The 14,457-nt window shown below is 41.1% G+C and overlaps 1 long non-coding RNA gene and 1 pseudogene across 1 annotated transcript in view; one reads left to right on the top strand and one right to left on the bottom strand.

The window, feature by feature from the left end:
* Positions 1-6,556, bottom strand: part of LOC133270499 (uncharacterized) — a 35,295-nt gene extending 28,739 nt beyond the window's left edge. The window contains exon 1 of the long non-coding RNA XR_009743800.1: positions 6,458-6,556. This is a non-coding gene — a long non-coding RNA (uncharacterized LOC133270499). The remainder of the gene's footprint in view (positions 1-6,457) is intronic.
* The window catches only part of LOC133270497 (contactin-6-like), a 147,270-nt pseudogene that overhangs the window by 77,439 nt on the left and 55,374 nt on the right, over positions 1-14,457 (top strand).

Below are 14,457 nucleotides of genomic sequence, written 5' to 3'. Positions count from 1 at the left end.
TTTAATAAGCTCCCAAAAAATGATGCTAGAAAGTCATGGAATAATACACTAGCTTTGTGATAAGGATATGTAAATACAAGCTTACAGGGTTAGAGTAGAACTACTTTATGAACAAGTACCTCATGATTGCCTAAAGATGAGATACTGGGTTGGACAAGCTATTTTTTTCCATGTAGTATGTCACTTCACATACTGGGATTATATGATGCTATTAAATATGTGAATATGTTCTAGCGTTACAGAGCTTCATAGCCTGGGGTGCAGTTAGGAACAGATCTGACAGATAATAACTGGGTCTTGCTTTCTCCTTCTCTCTCAAGATCTTGAAAATTTTGAAACAAAACCAAGAAGCACAGTATCAGTCAGAGAAGGATAAGGAGTGGTTCTGCCCTGTGGTCCTCCACCACATTACAGAGGTATGGTGAATAACTACATACTGTGCACCCTCAGCATCAACTTGCTTGCTACTCCCATGCTGTAATTTGAATTCTGCATTTTATAGATTAGATTTGTCATGAAAATTTGTCTTCTATTCTTAAATACCCAATTCTGTCCTTCCCAATAATTGTAAAAGTATTAGAAAGATGTAGATAGGAAGGGAATTCTGAAGAAGCAAGCTCATTGATTAAAGGGGATTTGATTAGATCAGGTTGCCTGATAATTTTCAATCCTTCAGGTAAAGAACTAAAGGGTTTTCCTAGAGAATTGATTTGGAGACACTTTGCATATGTTATCACTGCTCACTGCTATTTCTTAACCATAAGGCTGTTTTGTAAGTCTTCCTTTCTGCAGAGGAAAAGTCCAGGTGACATGCAATGAACCAGTAATCTATTTAGGATTACATTTCATACTTTTCACCTAAGAAATCCCTACATATATGGTGCAATTTTCCTTCCTCCTCTCCCTCTTTTTATATGTGTATTACCACCTCCAACATTAGCACTTAAAGAACGATACAAAGGCTTGAACATACATGTACACTACTGTTGTGATTTTTTTTTTCTTAATACTTTTTGTACCTGCCAGAAGTGAAGCTCTTGAGTGACCTTTTGAGATTTATTTCCCCAGCATTAACTCTTGTAAGTTTTGAGTGATATGCTTTCACTAAACTTCTCCAGGGGTGTTGGAATCAAGATCAATATTGCTCCAGAACCTTAGAAGCCTGGAGTAAGAACTATGGCTTCCTAACATAACTAGCTAAAGATAACTGGACTTTTACTGCAGAAAAACAAATGCATATTAATAAAGAGAAAACATCAGTAGCATAGTAACTAAATTGTCTTGCCCTGGACTGAAAGAATCAGAAGTTCTTAGATGACTTATGCCCTGCTTTTGGCAGGAGTGACCACACATCCACAGGAGCTGCCGTTTATGTGCTAGCACCAACATCCTGCTCTAAGCAATGTTTCCTCAATTCTTAAAGAAAGAGAGTTATAAGAATTAGCAGGGCTCATCTGGAGAGCTTTAAACTAGATTCGAAGGGGGATGGGGTTGTTGCTGGGCTTGCCCCAGTGGGGCAGCGCTCCAGAATTAATGAAGACTGGGAGGCCTCCTATAATCCTAGGGTGAAATCGGTGTGCTCAGCTCGCTCCCTGGAATGTCTGTACACCAATGCGCGCAGCATGGGAAATAAGCAGGAGGAGTTGGAAACCTGTGTTAAGTCAGGAGACTGTGATCTGGTGGCAATTACAGAGATGTGGTGGGACAGCTCACATGACTGGAATATAGTCATGGAGGGCTATGTCCTTTTCAGGAAAGACAGGCCAGCCAGGAGGGGTGGTGGGGTTGCTCTTTATGTGCGGGAGGAACTACAATGCACCGAGTTCTGTCCAGGGACAGAGGACGAGCGAGTTGAGAGTCTGTGGGTGAGAATTAAGGGGCAAGCTGGCAGGGGGGATACTGTTGTAGGTGTCTGTTACAGACCACCGGATCAGGGTGAGGAAGTTGATGTGGCCTTCTACAGGCAGCTGAGAGCGGCCTCACAGTCACAGGCCGTGGTCGTCATGGGGGATTTTAACTTCCCTGATGTTTGCTGGAAGGACCACTCGGCAACCCAGCCACAGTCCAGGAGGTTCCTCCAGTGTATGGATGATAACTTCCTCCTGCAAATGGTGGATGAGCCGACCAGGAGAGGAGCGCTGCTGGATCTCATCCTCACTAACAAGGAGGATCTGGTTGAAGCAGTAAGGGTTGAGGGCTGCCTTGGTTGCAGCGACCACGAGATGGTGGAGTTCAGGATCTTGTGTGGTAGGACTAGGAGAATAGCAAGTAGAATTGCAACCCTGGACTTTAGCAGGGCAAACTTTGGCCTTTTCAAGCAATTGCTAGGGGAAATCCCATGGGCAAGGCTGCTTGAAGGTAAAGGCGCCCAAGATAGCTGGTTGGCATTCAAGGATTGCTTTTTCCGTGCTCAAGATCGGAGCATCCCAACACGTAGGAAGTCAAGGAAGAGGGCCAAGAGACCTGGGTGGCTAAATAGGGAATTGCTGGGTATGCTCAAGTGGAAGAGGAGAGTTTACAGGTCATGGAAGGAGGGGCTGGCCACTTGGGAGGAATATAAGGCTGCTGCTAGAGGATGTAGGAAGGCAGCTAGGATGACTAAGGCCTCCTTAGAATTAAACCTGGTGAGAGGTTTAATTTAAAAAGGACAGCAAAAAGAGCTTTTTCAAATACATGGCAGACAAAACTAACACCAGAGGCAATGTAGGCCCACTGATGAACGGGATGGGTGCCCTGGTGACAGAAGATACAGAGATGGCAGAGTTACTGAATGCCTTCTTTGTCTCTGTCTACTCTGCTGCAGGCAGTCCTGAAGAGCCCTGTACCCCTAAGACCTTAGATGAAGTCAGGTTGACGGAGCGGTTTGCCTTAGTCGATGAGGAATGGGTTAGAGACCAGTTGAGCAATCTGGACATCCATAAATCCATGGGTCCAGATGGGATGCACCCGCGGGTGCTGAGGGAACTGGCGGAAGTCATTGCTAGACCACTCTCCATCATCTTTACCAAGTCTTGGGAAACGGGAGAGGTGCCTGAGGACTGGAGGAAAGCAAATGTCACTCCAGTCTTCAAAAAGGGCAAGAAGGAGGACCCGGGTAACTATAGACCGGTCAGCCTCACCTCCATCCCTGGGAAAGTGATGGAACACCTTATCCTTGGTGCCATCTTAAGGCATATCAAGGATAAGAGGGTTATGAGGGGCAGTCAACATGGCTTCACCAAGGGGAAATCATGTTTGACCAATCTCTTAGCCTTTTATGAGGAAATAACACGGTGGATGGATGATGGCAGAGCGGTGGATGTGGTCTACCTTGACATCAGCAAAGCATTTGACACAGTCTCCCACAGCATCCTCACGGCTAAATTGAGGAAGTGTGGACTGGATGATCAGGTAGTGAGGTGGACTGCGAACTGGCTGAAGGAGAGAAGCCAGAGAGTTGTAGTCTATGGGGCTGAGTCTAGTTGGAGGCCTGTAACTAGTGGAGTGCCTCAAGGGTCAGTACTGGGACCAGTATTATTTAATATATTCATCAGTGATTTAGATGAGGGAATTGAGTGTGCTATCAGCAAGTTTGCTGATGACACTAAGCTGGGAGGAGTGGCTGACACGCCAGAAGGCTGTGCTGCCATCCAGCGAGACCTGGACAGGCTGGAGAGTTGGGCAGGGAATAACTTGATGAAGTATAACAAGGGAAAGTGTAGAGTCCTGCATTTGGGCAGGAACAACCCCAGGTTCCAGTCTAGGTTGGGGAACGACCTGTTAGAGAGCAGTGTAGGGAAGAGGGACCTGGGGGTCCTAGTGGACGACAGGATGACCATGAGCCAACACTGTGCCCTTGTGGCTAAGAAGGCCAATGGCATCCTGGGGTTTATTAGAAGGGCGGTGGTTAGTAGGTCGAGAGAGGTCCTCCTTCCCCTCTACTCTGCCCTGGTGAGACCCCATCTGGAATATTGTGTCCAGTTCTGGGCCCCTCAGTTCAAGAAGGACAGGGAGCTGCTGGAGAGAGTCCAGAGCAGGGCAACGAAGATGATTAAGGGAGTGGAGCATCTCCCTTATGAGGAAAGACTGGGGGAGCTGGGTCTCTATAGTTTAGAGAAGAGGAGACTGAGGGGTGACCTTATAAGTGTCTATAAATATATAAAGGGGGAGTGTCACGAGGATGGAGCCAGGCTCTACTCAGTGGCAAACAATGATAGGATAAGGGGTAATGGGTACAAACTGGAACACAAGAGGTTCCACTTAAACTTGAGAAGAAACTTCTTCTCAGTGAGGGTGACGGAACACTGGAACAGGCTGCCCAGGGAGGTTGTGGAGTCTCCTTCCCTGGAGACATTCAAAACCCGCCTGGACACATTCCTGTGTAACCTTATCTAGGTGTTCCTGCTCTGGCAGGGGGATTGGACTAGATGATCTTTTGAGGTCCCTTCCAATTTCTAGCATACTGTGATACTGTGATAAGACAAATTCCTATGAGAACGTGAATAGTGATCTATAAAGAGGATGTAGTATATCAGAGATGTAGAGAAACCCATCAATCAATTTAAAGCCCGCAAGTCTTGAACAGGGAGGAAATGTCAGTTCACTTAGTGTTTACAGCCATATGAAAGAAGTATATAATCAAGGAGATGAAGTGAAACCTGGTCCTTAAGGGCAGAAAAGGCTTGATGTATCAATAGGACAGAGAGACAACACATCCATCCTGGAGTCAGTAAGCTATATATTTTCCTCTTGCTGTAGGGTAAAATTATGATTTGACAAATAGAAATGAGTAGAAGAAAACATTCAGAACAAATAAATAGTTAACAAGTCATTTCTCCCCAGATTAATTGAACTGACAAAACAGTATCCATGAGCAAAGCCTTAGCCACAGTGTTTCCTAAGCTGCAGATGCAAGCTGTTGACCAACAGGCTTGAAAAATATATCATGTGAAATAGCAAGGCTCTAGAAAACAGAAACTGAGTTCTTTTTGTCATCCAGAAACACTGTATTTATGATTCAAAATTATATGCTATGGAGATGAATTACATGGTGTGAATTTGATAAGTTGTATAACATCTCAGGATGCTTAGGCAGTTTTTATTAAAAGGACTGTATATATAGGGTTTTAATTGAAACCTTTGCCTCAAACATACAATACCTACAGGAGAAAGGATTACTAACCATGCATACAACTTCCATTACAAGCATGCTGCACAGTACTTTATGTGTGACAGGAATTAGTTAAACATAGACCAGCAGGAAAAGAGTCACCTTTCCTTATAATGTAAACAGAAGATAACACATCTGTATAATGTGTCCTATATACCAGGAAGCAAATTGTTTTTAGAATTTCCTAGCCAACTTAGGAGATACAGCCTATAACCAATGCAAACTTTTTGTTAGTATGAGCATTTACAAGGAAATCAAGGCTACCTGTTCAGGTGGAAAACACCAACTATGCTCTTAAAAAGAAATTATCCATGTCATTGAAAAGGCACCCAAGGGAGCCAGAGCAGATGGATACAGTCCTTCAGGCACTCCTCCTTATAGATCAGGTGCTGCTTTCCTCAGGATGAATCACTTAACAGACCTGGCCCTACCCACACATTACAGAGGAAAGGCAACATGGTTCTGATGGCTACTAGCTTGCTGTCCTTTGACTTAAAGGCAGAAAGTCTCTGTACAGCAGTTGTTAGTATAGTATTCTGGAATAGGATGCAAATAAAACCTCCTGCCTTCCTGATAACCTAGAAGGTCTGTGTCTATTTTTTCAAGTAAAAGACAGAAAAGCAAGAACCTAAGAAAGCAAAAAGTTTATTGCCTTATAACATCAAGAAGCAGAACTACATAGACAGCATGAGAGCTTAAGAGATATTTCTGACATCTTTAGCATCTAGAGAAATGTTTCACATCTTTCCTTCTATCACTACAGGGACCAAAACATTGCTATTCTTACCTAGCCCTTTAGCAAGGGTTTTCAGGCAGTCTAAAGTTAAACTTTCTGCTAAGTTCACATGAAAGCAAGCACTGAAGATATCATTAGGCTGTCTATTATGTGCTTTATGTACTTTTCCACATTCAGAAACATTTTAAACACTTAAAGCTTAACAAAGCTTAGTTTTCTGCTACAGGTGATAAGAACAGCTCCACTACTGTTTTTATGTATATACATCTCTTAACTGAGACTGCAAAGGTAACTTTTTGCTTATACAAGAGAAACAAGTATCTCTCATCAGCAATAGAGGATACATTAAATAACATGTTGATAAAAACATAACAAAAACAAACAGAAAGATTGCTCCAATGGCTTTCACATCAGCTTTATACCTTAAATTAACTCTCAGAGAACAATAAAAAATAATATTTGGAAATGTCGCATTAAGGCTATACTAAAACACTTAACACCAAAAGAGAGCTAACTTTATATTGCTATGAACAAACATTAGCACATCTAGCAAAAATAAAACACAAACCTACCTTTCAAAGGCTTAGCTTATACTTTAGATCAAGCAAGCCATTAAAAAGCTGTTACAGCTAATGAACAAAAAACTACAGCCTGTAATAAGCTTTTGAAAGTAAAAATAAAGCTTCCCCATGTTACTTACCCCAGCCTACAACCCCTCCTTTCTTCCTCTAGCCCCTTCTTGCCTATTTATGCACCAGCCACTCTCCAGTTGTTGTTATTTATGAGGCTCATTAATACACCTTGTAAAGTTCAGCATGTGAGTTTCCTCTGCTTGTTAGCAAGGCTCTGGAGTGCAGGGGTGGGAAGGTAAGCTGTATTTCTTTCTCTGAGAAGTGTCTCTTCTCTAGCTTAAGTTCTTTAGGTCAGCTGATTTTTTTTTTTTTCCACATGTAATCAACATATAACATTATTGTATTGTCTAAAGGTTGCTTTTTGTATGGAGTTAATACTCGTAGACAGAAGGCAGGGAGCTTGAAGAAGCCTTCATTTCTCTAGCTGTGTACAAGCTTGACCTGACTATGATTAAGGAGTTGCTGCTTAAATGGTAATACTTGACACAAGTTTGTAAGATGGATTGTTATTCATCTATTTTCTTAGAAGTGAAGTCTAATGTAAGGCCTATTTCCTTCTAGGTGGTTCCCTACAGAGCTTTAAGGAAGTTGCTAATCTTGTTAGGAGCAGCAGGGTCCCTTATGCATTTGCATTTATGTGTCTGTAAGAGCTGCCAGGATTTGAAGCTGGGATGCTGAGTCTGTAGGCTTTTCTCTGTGCTGACATTACTACACCAAGGCTACATTAAAAAAGTAAAAGACTTTCAAGCAAGAGCTCTATGGATCTGCTCAGTGTGTGAATATTCCAAATCCTCAGCCCTCAGAAGGGTGGGGAAGGAGGTGCAGGTGAAATCATGATATAGGAAACTGGGTGTGTAGAAAGGACAGGATGAGACAAGTGGTGCTGCTTTATGTAAAAGGGTCTTTGACTTCTGCCTCGAGTTGCTTCTGCATTTTATACAAGAGCCTACTTGATAAAATGTGTAATGTTAAAGTGAAGGTTTGAAGTGTATCACTGTTTATAGAGCTGAAAACCTTAGTCATGGGTTTAGAGTCCTTTTCTCTCTGCTGTTATTTCTCAATGCTCCTATGAATCTTTAATCCCTTCCTGCCAGCTCTGTCAGGAGAGGGAGAGTTTCCTCCTTGAGACCAGCCTGTAGCTGTTCTCTGGCAGAATGAGCAGAATTGATTTGAATTTGCTTGGGCTGAGGAAACTGCTGAAATGTTCTATTCCCTAGACTGGTATAAAGGGAGCAATCATCAGCTGCTCTTCTTTCCTAGCTGTGCTCTGACAGAAAGTGTTCATAGCTGATGGGCATAGGTGATGTCCTGCCTGGCCAAGCTTAGGACTTGCCTACCAGGCAGTGCCTGGCTGGAAGGTGAGTTGACCTGCTTTTGGGGGCCTTTAGAATGAAAAAGGATGCTGACACCATACAATCACCTACCTTGGATTAAAAAAAAACCCAAACCCATACACACCCTGGGATCGGAGAACTGAAAACCACACACACAACACCCTGTGATCAGTGTACACCTCTGGAAGGGCTTCCTTCCTCAGTAGCTTCTCTCCTTTATGCCCCATTATGTAGCTTTACCTCACACATTTATTGTTCAAAAACATTAACTATAGTGAAAAGAGTAACAGGAAAATTGGGCTATTTTGTCTGGTGTAGAAAAACTTCTATTCCCTCTCTTCAGGCATGTTGGTTCATCTTCAAAATCATGTGAAAAGTGGATGCTTTGGAGGGAAAGTTACAGCCAAACAGGCTTATGCATAAAGGAAGAAATGAAATGGAGAAAAGACGCCCACAAAAATCTTTGGTGCTGATAAAGGCTAAGACTTGTGTAAAACCTTTTATGCTGAAACCCTCTCATAGCAGTCTCTGAAATCCAATAATACTGATGCTGTGATGGATATGTCGTGTGCTCCTAATCATTGTCGAGAAATCCTGTGGTTAAATGGGAAACAAAAAAAACCCCTTACGATTGTAACTTTATTTGTTCTTCCATAAAATAGCTGGCAGCACAATATTGAGGTTCATTTAAGCTAGACTTTATTGTGAGTTTAGTATCTCTTTACAATTTCCCTTCTATGTCTCTACTACCTTCTGTTCAGCATCACCTTCACCAGGCTCTTCCCAGTTTCTGATGTACTTACTCAAATGAATGTGGGCCTTTTGTTCATTCAATGGTCCTGATATATGCCTGATTTATTCAAAGTGACCCAAAATGGAAGTGTTTAAGTAGTAGTAGCTTCTTTTGTAATGCAACATTAAATTTTCTAGTCTATTATATCTTTTGATGTTGTCACTTAATTTTTGTAAAGAAAGATATTCTGTAAGGGATCATTCTGCTGGTATTATGCCTTAGAAGACAAAAAAGTTTGATCTCTGAAGTCTGGTTCCTTTCTCATGAGATTTCATCCAAATCCTGTTGAAGACAATTAAAATCAGGGTTTCTACAATTTAGTGTAGCTGAATTATGCTCTAGGCAAGTATGGCCTGCGGATTGGTGGTGATGAACCTGCACTTAGAAGAGTGGTGATGTTTATATCCCTTATTCTCAGGGGAAAAGGATTTAAACTGCACTTGTTCCCAGTTAATGGGAAAATTCATCAATAGGCCCTAAGGCAATGGTGGAGTACAGGACAGAGAGAGTAACAAACTTCAGAAAATGAAGTCAGCTGGAAACCCCTGAGAACTGAAATCAGGACAGACAAGGGCCGCTTCTGTTTTACTTATTATTTAATTCATGGACTGACCTCATGAAGAATGTCTGTGTAGCATAAAGTTGGTTTTAATAGAGTTTTACTAGGAATCATACATTCTAGCTGCATCATCAGGTCATACAGTAAGAATGTGTTTTGATTGCATACCGTAACATAGTTTAAAGGTCCTTCATGGACATCTATTTGATATCTTATCAGATATGGTGGTACCTTGTTAGAGTGAGTCAGTGCTTTCTTCAGCCCTGTAATTCCCAGCACCAGAACTAGATGTTGGAAAGGGAATACCCAAACTCCTTTTTCACATTAACTCATCTTTTAGTTTACCTCCAGTTTCTCATTAGATACACTATCCTGTCACAGAAGGCTGGGAATCCAAATATCATGTTCCAGCTGCTCAGTGCATTTCTGTTGCACATAAGCCCTTATGTGCCTCTGTGTAGGTCTGTGTGAGGAGGAAAGCAAGGGTTCCAGCTGTCATGAAAGGGGGGTCAGGGTGTAAGCCCTCAGGTGTTCTGAAATCTGAAGAGGTTTCAGATTTAATGTTTTTCTTCAAAAATCACAAGTTTACAACCTGTTGTTTCATTGAACAGATTATTTACCCTTTTTCCTTACAGTCCCTCACTTGCAGATTAAAACTTCAAAAATTAGTTGAAACCAGAGCTTTGCCTACTCATCACTTCAGTCTGTTTGTATAGCCAGACTGTAGCCACTAAACTTTGTGCATGAGACACAAGCACAGTGAGGACATAGTCTCTGGAAGATATATCAGGTCATAGCTACATCCCATCATTCTAGCTATAGGCTGATCCTCCCTGTGGTAAAACTGACCCTGCTTCATATATTCTTCTGTAAATAGATGCTTAAACCAAGTATCTAGCAGTGCATGCAAATGTGAAAACAGGGTGCTTTTATCTCATGTGTATACATAACGTACATGTACACACAAATTACATTATTTTAGGGCTTATATCTTCTAGTTTTACTGTACCCTGGGAAAGAAGTTTAGTGTTAATCTGTAGTAAACCAGAGCCTATTTGCAGGATTTAGCCAAGTATAGAAAGTGTCATTGATTGCTCCCTGGAGATGCATAATTTGTAATGAGAATCCTAAAATGTTAGAAGATGATAACATAAAAGTCCACAAAACTACTAGAGTTTGCAGACTTATTGCCGTACAGTACCCATGTTGTAACTGGAGGGAAGGGGGGCAGGGAAAACATAAATAATCTTTCAAATGGGATTGTTGATAGGGAAAATATGTAAAAATGAAGCTGTTGGCAGAACACTGTTAGCTTATGAATTATACATTTAATTAAGGACAGCTAAACCGGTAGGTTTTGAAAATTCTGATTTACTGTGTCTTATTAAAGACAGAGTTCCAGTCCTGCTTCCCACTGTGGGGTGCTGGCACCGATGCAGAGCAGCTGCAGTGTGGGGCTGGCAGAACACCTCAGGTGTACCCACGCTGTGGTATGCTGTGTTACAAGCACTGAACCTACCTGCTGGCAGCATAACAAGGCTTGTCCAAAGAGCCTATCTGAAAAGAAGAGCCCTCGGATGGTAATCCCACAGGGCGATCTGCACTTCCAGGGTGGGCTAGTCAAATAGTTTTAAATTGCTTCCAAAATATATGCATGCAGCTGAGCTCTCCTGTCATGATAATCTCATGATAAAGCTCCATGTTACCAGTTTCCTTTTTCCACATTTGGAGTGAAGAAAGGAGCTGTAACACCGACCAGCAATTTACTGTCTGGATGTTCATAGGGAAAGTGTTACAAGCAGAAATTATTTACTAAAACAGTGCTCTCATGGCACTGCAGCACTGCCATTCCTACTTAAAAATAGGCTAAACAGGAAAATGAAAAGTAACGGGGCAAAAACTTTTTTGACTTCTGAAGTGGCTTGAAATGAGTTTAAAACTAAAGCAATGCTTACCTTGTCTTTACTAATTTGTGCATCCTCAGTGGTTTGCCCTATAGCTGACTTGTTTCAACCGGCAATATTGCACTTAAGCACTAATGGGAAGCAGATTATATGGGAAAGGATGCATGATACGTATCTGGTGTTTTCTAGGCTTGTCCTATACATGGATCTTCAACAATAGTACCTTATATGTTCAGGAAGATAGCTGCTGCTTTGTTTCTCAAGAAACTGGAAATCTGTACCTTGTCAAAGTAGAGCCACCAGATGTGGGTAACTACACTTGTGACTAACTCCAAAGCAGATCAAAGTGTGCAGGGGCTACCCACTCCTCTCACTCTCCGCAGTGATGGTAAGTTATCTGGGCATCCTTGGCTACAGATGTGCAGCACAATCCTAACTGGTGTACCTCCAGATACTGCCATACATCCTCATGGAGGTGAAAGGCTTCCGGTAAAAAGTTATGCAGGGACAAGATTGTACAGGTTCTGCTGGATTGAAATGACATTTGAACTGTCAGGACTGGGACGATGAGTTAAATGTATGCAAAGAAAGCAGTGTGCAATATCACTGAAAAATAACATGAGAATGTCAAATGATACACTAATATTTTTCATCTTATGAATGCCTGTGTTGACGTTTAAATCTGCCCAAAGCTTTCTAAATTTATAATCTAAGTTTATCTCAACTATCAAATCTAGAAAGGTGTTTCAAAGTGAGTCATTGAGGTGAGAAATTCACCTACATATACACAAATAACTTTCTGGCAAGACTTCCAATTAAATGCTCACAGTCAGAAATATATACCTAGGAAATCTTTACACAAAGTTCAGTTTGTAAGTTTGTTCATCTAAATTTCAATATACTTGTACTGTTTGCAAAACAGTGGTGACAATCAGTAACAGAAGTCTGTACAGAGTTAGATTTCTAAGGTAAATAAACTCAACCATGCATTGTAGAATAATACTTCCACTATGAAACTGTGCTGCTTTATAACATAATTGGATCACCCAAAACAAAGTTATAGTTCCATGGTTCAGAAGCTAATAATTTGGTATAGCTGCAATTGTAAATGCTTAAGATCCTTTCTGAATATTTCCTTCCTTTCAATCACTCTATTCTTTTCCTCAGAATTGTACTATCAGTCTTTTCATCTTCTCCTGTTCACTTTGGTGGCCTCTGGACTGTGTACTAAATATGCAGCCTCTAGGGGTGAATTTTATGTGCATTAGCCAGACCCCTCTTAAATATAAAATAAGAATCAGTTCATTTTCTGGACAAAGACACTGTACAGGAACACGGTAGAATAGTTTGGTTTGGAAGGGACCTTAAGGATCTTCCAGTTCCCCTGCCACGGGCAGGGACACCTTCCACTAGACCATGTTGCTCCAAGCCCCGTCCAACCTGGCCCTGAATACTGCCAGGGATGGAGCAGCCACAGCTTCTCTGGGCAGCCTGTGCCAGTGCCTCAGCACCCTCACAGGGAAGAAAATGTCTGATTCATATGAACCATTACTGTTGAAATGAGTTACATTTAACAAGTTCAGCTGAAAGTTTAGTTTGCTAAAACAATCCCAAACCAGTTGCAAAATTAATGTCCTAAGCTGATACTATGGTTTATCAGATGTTAAACTACAGTTTCAGATGTGGTAATTACATGTAATCAGCCTTTCTCAGGTCTGGAGCTCATATTTGGATGTTTGAAAGTCTTAAGTCTTTAGTATTTTGGACACAGAATTCCATAATTCTCTTGTATCCAGAATATAACTACTGTCCTAAGAAGTGAGCAATGTTAAAGGCATTGCTGTTCACACCTTGAGATATAAATCCTAATTTATATCTAAAACCTTAATGCACAACATACTTGTAATGTAAGCCACGCTCTCCAACATTCAAATGCGCAGAACTCACAGATTTCGCATAAGCTTTCAACATAAAGTTGAACTTCACCCAAAAGGCTAAGTCTGTTCCATAGACATAATGTGTTGATTGCCATGGGTGGAACATAAGGCTCTAACATTATTAATACCATACTTTCTTTTACACTGAAATTCTGTTGCACTAGACAGGTCTTAGGCTCAACTGGAGTGTTTTGATGTTCAACAGGTGTGATGGGGGAGTATGAACCAAAGATTGAAGTGCGTTTTCCAGAAACAACATATGCAGCGAAGGGCTCATCTGTTAAACTGGAATGCTTTGTCCTTGGAAAGTAAGATTTTTGTCTTCTGAAAATGTGGGTTCTAAGGTTCTAATGTTGTTCTACTGTGAGAAGCAATGGCTCTTTCTAATTTGCACAGTAGAACTCATTTGGTCAGAATGTGAATTTGTGAAACTTACTTTTTTCCTTGTAACCTTATCTTGGTTTGATTGTTTCTGCCCTATATATTCCCAGGGATATGAAACACAACTACACCATAACTGAAGCTCTCTTGGCTACAGCATAAAGGTGGGTGGAGGAAAGATAGGGAGGGAAAACTGGAACAGGAATTGTATTCCTTAAGAGTAGTTTTTACTCTGAGATGAGATCTTACTTCTGGTTACAGCATTTAGTGTAACTGCACATTCATATCTTATTCTTATCAAAACAAATGCTTTCTTGTATGGCATTGTTAAGAATGAAACTTGGAGAAACAGACTGTGTTTCAAAAGCATGTAGACTGTGTAGAAAGGATCTAACACATGGCTCCCAGCACCTACACAGTAATTTTGAGGAACCCTGTGAAGCCCTATCAGCAGCCCTTCTTGCTAAAGTCTACAGATCTATTAGGCTTGCAGTAGCCTATGTTTTTCCTACATTATTTTTGTTGTATTCATTTACAGAAGTAGTAGTGCATTCAAACAGTAAGGGGTGCTCTGTATTCAAACAGCAGATAGTTAACTGAATAAATGCAACCAGCCTACTAGTCTTTCCAATGAGCAACTGTTTTCCCTAGAAAAGCTAAAATAACCTCACATTGTTGACCTCTATTTAGTTTAAGTTTACCTCAACAACCCGTTTTAAGGCTATAAGCTTTTAAAGTGTTTAGAGCTTTCCCAGAGGTTAAAAGCCTTACTTGCAGACAGCACAAATTAATCAACGTTCCTCTGGAACCTATGCTGGGAAGTAGAAAAATAAAGCAAATAAAAAGTTAATAAGACAGGAAATGGGCTTCCCTTTCAGATGAGATTTTTATATAAACTAACCTTAGGGCTAATCTTTATTTAAGACATATGCATTTTTTTTTTTTGGCCCCAAACAAGTACCAGACTGGAATATTCCTGCTAAAGCTGATTCTTCCTTTCCAAATACTGTCAAGCTACTTCTCTTTAAATAC

Source organism: Pezoporus flaviventris, unplaced genomic scaffold (genome assembly GCF_033815535.1).
Source record: "Pezoporus flaviventris isolate CSIRO_AGI_PZ_B2104156 unplaced genomic scaffold, CSIRO_AGI_Pfla_v1 ptg000021l, whole genome shotgun sequence".
NCBI classification, from domain to species: Eukaryota; Metazoa; Chordata; class Aves; order Psittaciformes; family Psittacidae; genus Pezoporus; species Pezoporus flaviventris.
This window is presented reverse-complemented; position numbering and strand designations above follow the sequence as displayed.